The sequence below is a fragment of the Zingiber officinale genome, chromosome 7B, assembly GCF_018446385.1.
Source record: "Zingiber officinale cultivar Zhangliang chromosome 7B, Zo_v1.1, whole genome shotgun sequence".
Classification (NCBI taxonomy): Eukaryota; Viridiplantae; Streptophyta; class Magnoliopsida; order Zingiberales; family Zingiberaceae; genus Zingiber; species Zingiber officinale.
Window position 1 is genome coordinate 41,095,218 of NC_055999.1, and position 6,875 is coordinate 41,102,092.

The following is a 6,875-nucleotide window of genomic DNA, read 5'->3' on the forward strand; positions in this document are numbered from 1 at the left end:
TCAAAGACATAAGTCAAAGTACCGGCCTCCGATAAAATGGTGCAAATCTGACTCCGATACACTCGTCTCGCGTCAAAGTCCTGTGTCACATATAAATAAATATATTTTATTTACCTACGATTTACATAAATAGATAAACAAAATTCCTAAAACTATTTAGGGCAAAACCCTTAACCAAAAACACGTAAACATAATCAATATACACATGATCGTCTAACTAAATCCTCCAATTCAGAACATGATCTACAACAGAACTCAAATGCACCTAATCCTTACCCTAATTCACAATCCAAAAGATTACGGTGAAGGTTGCTTACTGCTGAAATTTGAACAAGTAATTGTTTGTTGATCCACAGCACACAGAAACCCACTGTAATTCTTCCTTCAATCCACAACCCTCACTTCTGTGGACTAAGTCTACTGTTGCTGATCAAATAACGCCACAGCCCCACTTCCTCACCAATTCCGTGACCTAAGTTAGTAGCAAAGAGAAGATCACGATCAAGATTGGAGATTCTTGCCAAGAATTAACCTAATTCCAACTAACTTACCTCCCAAGATCGATTAGGGCACGTGAAATGAACACACGGTGCCGGCTCGATCTAACTGACAGAGAGATCAGTGAAGGGGGTGCTCTGCCGAGGTGCGTCCATGCAGAGATGGCCGAAGAAGAGAGAAGACACGAGCGGCCAGCAATCGGGCGGCGCCGGCAGTGAAGTCGGCAGTGTACAACAAGTGTGAGGCTCGGCGATGTGGCGGAGATGCTAGGGCTCGGCGGCAGGCCGGCGCTAGATCTAGGGCACGCAAGTTCGACGGCTGATGAGAGAAACTCAGCTGCCGGCGGTGGAAGGAATTCGGCTAGGGCAGAAGGGAGAAAGGCAGTGTCGACTTCCCTTGGTCCGGGGCTTATTCACGCGTGGGAGAGGAGAAGGGAACCGCCGAGTGGCGGTTAGGGCTCGGAGGAGAAGGCGTCGGCTCGGGTGCGCGAGGGAGAAGAACAGAAACGGCGTCGGGGAAAGAAATAAGAGAAAAAGAAAAGAAAAAGGAAAAGGAAATAAAACTTTTCCTCATTAAAACAGGGTAGCCTAAATAGGCTTTTCCGGGCCCCGTTTTTATCCCTGTTAACTCGTCCATACGAGCTCCGAAAAATTCCCGAAAAATTTCTAAAAATTCCGAAAAATTCCCTTATTAGTATTCGTATATTTTCGGTATTTTACATTCTCCCCCACTAATAAAAATTTGGTCCCCAAATTTCATTATCTACCATCAGCAAATACTAACAACAAGTAAAGCATATAAATGTTGAACGATAAACTAAATCACATACCTCAAGTGAAAAGGTGGGGATATCGAGCTCGGATCGTATCCTCGAGCTCCCAAGTAGCCTCCTCGTCTGAATGATGCTGTCATCCGACTTTAACCAATCGGATGGTCTTGTTCCGCAACTGACCCTCTTTCCGGTCCAGAATCCGTACCGGAATCTCCTCATAAGTAATGTCAGGCTGAACTGGAACTGGGATATCTGCCAGCACATGTGTTGGGTCATGTACGTATCTCCTCAGCATCGTTACGTGGAATACATCGTGAACGCCCGACAGGGACGGTGGTAGTCCCAGTCGGTAAGCTACCGCTCCGATCCTCTCTAAGATCTCGAAAGGGCCAATATACCGCGGAGCTAGCTTACCTCCGAGGCCAAATCTCTTCACCCCTTTCGTGGGTGAAACTCGCAGAAATACATGGTCGCCAACAGAGAACTCTAGTGGTCTGCGTCTCCGATCAGCATAACTCTTCTGACGGTCTTGCGCCTCTGACATCCTCCGTCTGATAGTACGGATCAACTCTGCATCCTGCTGAGCTCAATGAGGTCCCAACAACTAGGCCTCTCCAACCTCATCCCAAAGGACGGGTGTCCGACAAGGTCTACCATACAACGCTTCAAACGGTGCCATCTGGATAGCCGAATGAAAGCTGTTGTTGTAAGCAAACTCTACCAACGGCAGATGATCCTCCCAACTGCCTCCAAAATCCATAACACATGATCTCAGCAAGTCCTCAAGAGTCTGAATAGTCCGCTCTGACTGTCCATCTGTCTGTGGATCGAAAGTTGTACTAAATCAGAGTTGTGTGCCCAAGGCCTGCTACAAACTCTGCCAGAAACGAGACGTAAACCGTGGATCTCTATCCGAAATAATACTCAACTGAACACCATGTAGTCTGATGATCTCTCGACAATACAGATCTGTCAATCGATCCAGGGAATCAGTCCTCCGGATCGCTAAGAAATGCGCGGATTTGGTTAATCGATCAACGATTACCCAAATCACGTCATGGCCTCGTTGTGTCCTCGGCAAACCCACCACAAAGTCCATGGTAATGTGATCCCACTTCCACTCAGGAATAGGAATCCGCTGAAGTAATCCTACAGGTCTCTGGTGTTCAGCCTTCACCTGCTGATAAACAAGACATCTAGCTACGAAATCCGCGAAGTCTTTCTTCATACCATTCCACCAGTAGGAACGTCTCAAGTCTCGATACATACGGGTCCCGCCTGGATGGATCGCAAATCGAGAATGGTGAGCCTCCTGAAGTAGCTCCTGTAAGACCGGATGAGACTGAGGTACGCATAATCTACCTCGGAAGTATATAACACCCTCCTCGTCTCGTGTAAACTCGGTCTGCTGCCTAGAAGCTATCTGACTGCCAATGAACTGACAATACTGATCACTAGCCTGGGCCTCTCGGATCCTAGTCCTGATCGACGACTGAGCAACTATGGTAACCAGAATACCCTGCTCTGTGGATCCCTGCTCCTCAAGGTCTAACTCAGAGAAACTCTGAATCAAGTCCGTGACTGAAGTCCGGTGGCAAGCCAAAGTCCCTCTGGACTTCCTGCTGAGTGCATCTGCAACCACATTAGCTTTCCCCGGGTGGTAGCTAATGGTACAATCGTAATCCTTCAGGAACTCCATCCATCTCCTCTGCCGGAGATTAAGCTCCTTCTGAGTGAAAATGTATTTGAGACTCTTATGATCAGTGAGAATCTCAAATATGCCCGTTGGAACAGTTGGCTGGCTGGATTCGGTTAAGGCTCCGTTCAAGTCCGAGGTCCACGGTTCGAATCTCGACTTGAATATTTTTTTAAAATAAATTGTCACGCCCCAGAGGAGTCCCTGTCCGAAGAAATTTCGGCAGCATCTCCCCTGTACGGCGGACAATCTGAAACTTCTACATAACACATATACCTCAGCCACAGGCGGCTGGAATTATAACAATAAATAAAAACAATCACCACGCAGTTTATATAGATATTCAGCCTCTGGCTGTCACAACCACGCAGTTAATAATAGTAATCACAAACAATAGTACTCTGACTCGAAATCCACCCTACTCAACTACACTCGTAAATCTAAAATCTGACGAACTCACCTCTTCTGCCGTCCAAGTAGGCATGTAGTAGAATAAAATCCAAATCATACCAAAAGTTCATCAAACGGAAGGATTCCATACAATATCCATATGTAAAATCCAAAACAAGACTAAAACAAAGTCTGATAGAGAAAAGCTAAAATAAAATAACAACTCAAAACTAGCAGAGGACTAGCACTACGTGTTGTGGGAACCAGCGACTAGAACTGCTCCTTACAGCCTCAACCTGAAAATATATCAACAATGGAAGCTGGGTGAGTCCAACACTCAGCAGATACAACTGATATGCATAATAAAACAAATAACAGACAACACTAATCATGCATACAGTCTCCTGAATACGAGAAGGATAAATGCAACTGAAACGAAATCAGGATATAACTGTACTAACCGGGATCAAAATACAAAGGTAACAGGGTCGTCAGACCGGGGAAGTCATAATCCTGTATGCATGTCAATCATATGCATCCATATAAATGCAGCAAGTAAATGCAGCAATCACAAATAATAAATACAATAAATACATATGGTGACCGTGCACTCTGACATCACTGCTCCTGATGAGCGACAGAGTGGACGGGATGCTGTCGGAGTACTCCTGTCCTCTGACCCCAAATCATAAATGGGGGAGCTCAATGCTCTTATCTCCCGGTACACGATGACGGGGAGGAAATCTCTGCCGGCTACCACGCTGAGTCATCTGACCAACGGAGCCAAACAGAGTCCACCATCTGCCGGCTACCACGCTGCTACACTAAATGCAGCGGAGCCAAACAGAGCGGAATTGACTGCCGGCTACCACGCTGAGTCACCTGACCAACGGAGCCAAACAGCAGAATCGCCACACACCTGCCTGATATACCACTAATCCATGGGTGGTGGTGTGTGCAGTACATGTAACTGGCGATGGGCTCAACCATAGTAGAGCCGACAATTGCACAGCATGCAATCATGATGCATGACACTAAGCATGGTAATCTCATGAATAACATAGTAATGACCATATAATTAATACAAAGTGTGTACCACTGGAAGATGTATCAGATAGAAGGTACACAAATCAGATAGGGCATCAAATAAACCCTAGATCTAGAAGATAACATAGCATGTGGTTGGGTCACTACCTAAAGCATATATGATCAGGTAAATAATATGCAGTCCAGAATAAATAAACAAGCAACATTGTAACTATCATGTATTGACCAACCGAAACAAAATGATTACACAATCACTGCTATATGTTAAACATATTATTATGCATATCAAAGACATAAGTCAAAGTACCCGCCTCCAATAGGAAAATAATCAACCTCCAACGTCGAGATGCTCGTCTCGAATCAAAGTCCTGTAATAAATCGTATAGTTTAGCTAAATTTAAGTATAAGCAAATAGCCAAACTAATTTATAATCCACTGACCAGTTAGGGTTAGTTTCATTAACCCCAATTACACCGTTATATACCTTCTAAACCTAAATCAATAATTATTGCTAACACACTAGCAATAATCTACCACAAAGATCAAAACCCTAAATCTTACCTCAATTCACAGTCAAAGCTGATTGCTACAGGATGAGGTAGCTGCTGGAAACCCTCCACTGAGGTGATCAAAAACCTAACAAAATGTATAAAATCAGATCCCAATTTCACACTAGCAGCTTACCCTTGACCGGAAATGGAAGAAACCCACCGTATAGGGGTGAACCAGGGTATCAGCAACGACTTTGGGTCGAATCTGATGGCCAACTATAGTGCCAGGGCTCGGCTGTACTGGCTTCGTGCGGAAAGTAGGAACTCAGCCGGCTGCAGATTAGGACAAAGAGGAACAGCCGGCGCTAGACTCGGTTGCCGCCACAAAGGAGGCGACCGTCGGCACTACTCCGGCAGCGTTGGCTAGGGCTGAGGAGAAGCGGCAGAAGAGTAGAAGGGCAGCACGAAACTGTCGGCTGTGAGGGTCACTGGCAGCACAGAGGGGAGAAAGCTCGGCACTGTACTGCAAGGTGACACCGTGGAGATGGGTGTCGCTGGAGTCGGGGCAGAGGCTAGGGCACCGGCGATTGGGGTCAGTGTCGGCTTCTGTGGTGAAGAAAAGGAAGAAAGCTTGGGAGAGAATAGGAAGAAGGGATCAGGAAGAAAGAGATCAGTAGAGGGAGAGGAGAGGTTTTAATCGCGGCGGAGAGGGCGGCAGTTAGGGCACAGGTTGTGACGGGGAGAGAAGAGGGGCGCGCGGGGTAGCTTGGCAAGGAAGAAATGGCGACAAAAGAAAATGAAAAGAAATAAAGAAAATAAAAGGGAAAGGATATATAAATATAATCTTTTCCTCGCTTAAATGGGGTAGCCTAAACAGGCTTTTTCCCAGCCCCGTTCTTGTCCCCGTTAACTCGTCCATACGAGCTCCGAAAAATTCCCGAAAAATTTCTAAAAATTTTGGAAAATTCCCTTATTAATATTCGTATATTTTCGGTATTTTACAGTCTAGCTTTGCAGACATGAGTGTGACTGCATCTACGTCAAATTCTCCTGACACCTTTATTGGATTTCCTGAGAAAGAACTACCAGATCTTTCTGTTGCCCACTGATGGTGGTTCTGAGCCACATTCTCTATAATCTCTTCAACTTCATCAAGGCTCTTGTTCATTAGTGCTCCTCCTGCTGCAGAATCGAGGGACACCTTCGTGTGATAGTTGATTCCATTGTAGAATGTGTGTAGAACCAACCATTTCTCAAGGCCATGATGGGGTCACTGTCTCAACATACTTTTAAATCTGTCCCAGGCTTCAAATAATGATTCTGAGTCTATCTGTTTGAAGCTTGCGATCAAGTTCCTCATGTGGGCAGTTTTGCTTGGTGGGTAGAACTTGTCTAAAAATTTCTCCTCACACTGCTCCCAGGATGATATGCTGTTTGCTGGAAGGGAATTTAGCCACTGCTTGGCTCTGTCTTTCAGGGAGAATCCAAAAAGCAATAACCTTACTGATTCTGGAGAGACTCCGTTCACTTTCATGGTACCACAAATCTCGTAGAAAAGCTCTAAGTGGTGGTTTGGATCATCGTGCGGTCCTCCTCCAAATTGATTCTGCTGAACCATGTGAATTACTGTAGGCTTGATTTCAAAATTATTGGCTTCGATTGACAGTCGAGTGATGCTAGACCGAACCCCTCGTGCATAGGGTGTTGTGTAGTCTTCAACAGTTTGTACTGCTTGAAATGCTATTTGAAGGTTTCTTCTTCTCAAGAAAGTCCTATCGATCTCTGGATCGAATGGTAGAAGTTGTCCTGAAAGATTAGTTCTTCGCATGCAAAGAAAACAAGATATGAAATATAGCAAAGAGAAGAGAGTTGAAATGATAATATATTTTTTTAGCGTTTTTATAAAAATACAGAAAATAAATAAAAACAAGAATAAAATTATTTATCACTAAATGTAAAATATTAGAAAAAGGAAAGATAA

General features: G+C 44.9%; 1 pseudogene; it reads left to right on the forward strand.

The window, feature by feature from the left end:
- The first annotated feature begins 6,150 nt into the window (after nt 1–6,150).
- Nucleotides 6,151–6,222, forward strand: LOC122007594 (annotated as a pseudogene).
- The last annotated feature ends 653 nt before the right edge of the window (nt 6,223–6,875 follow it).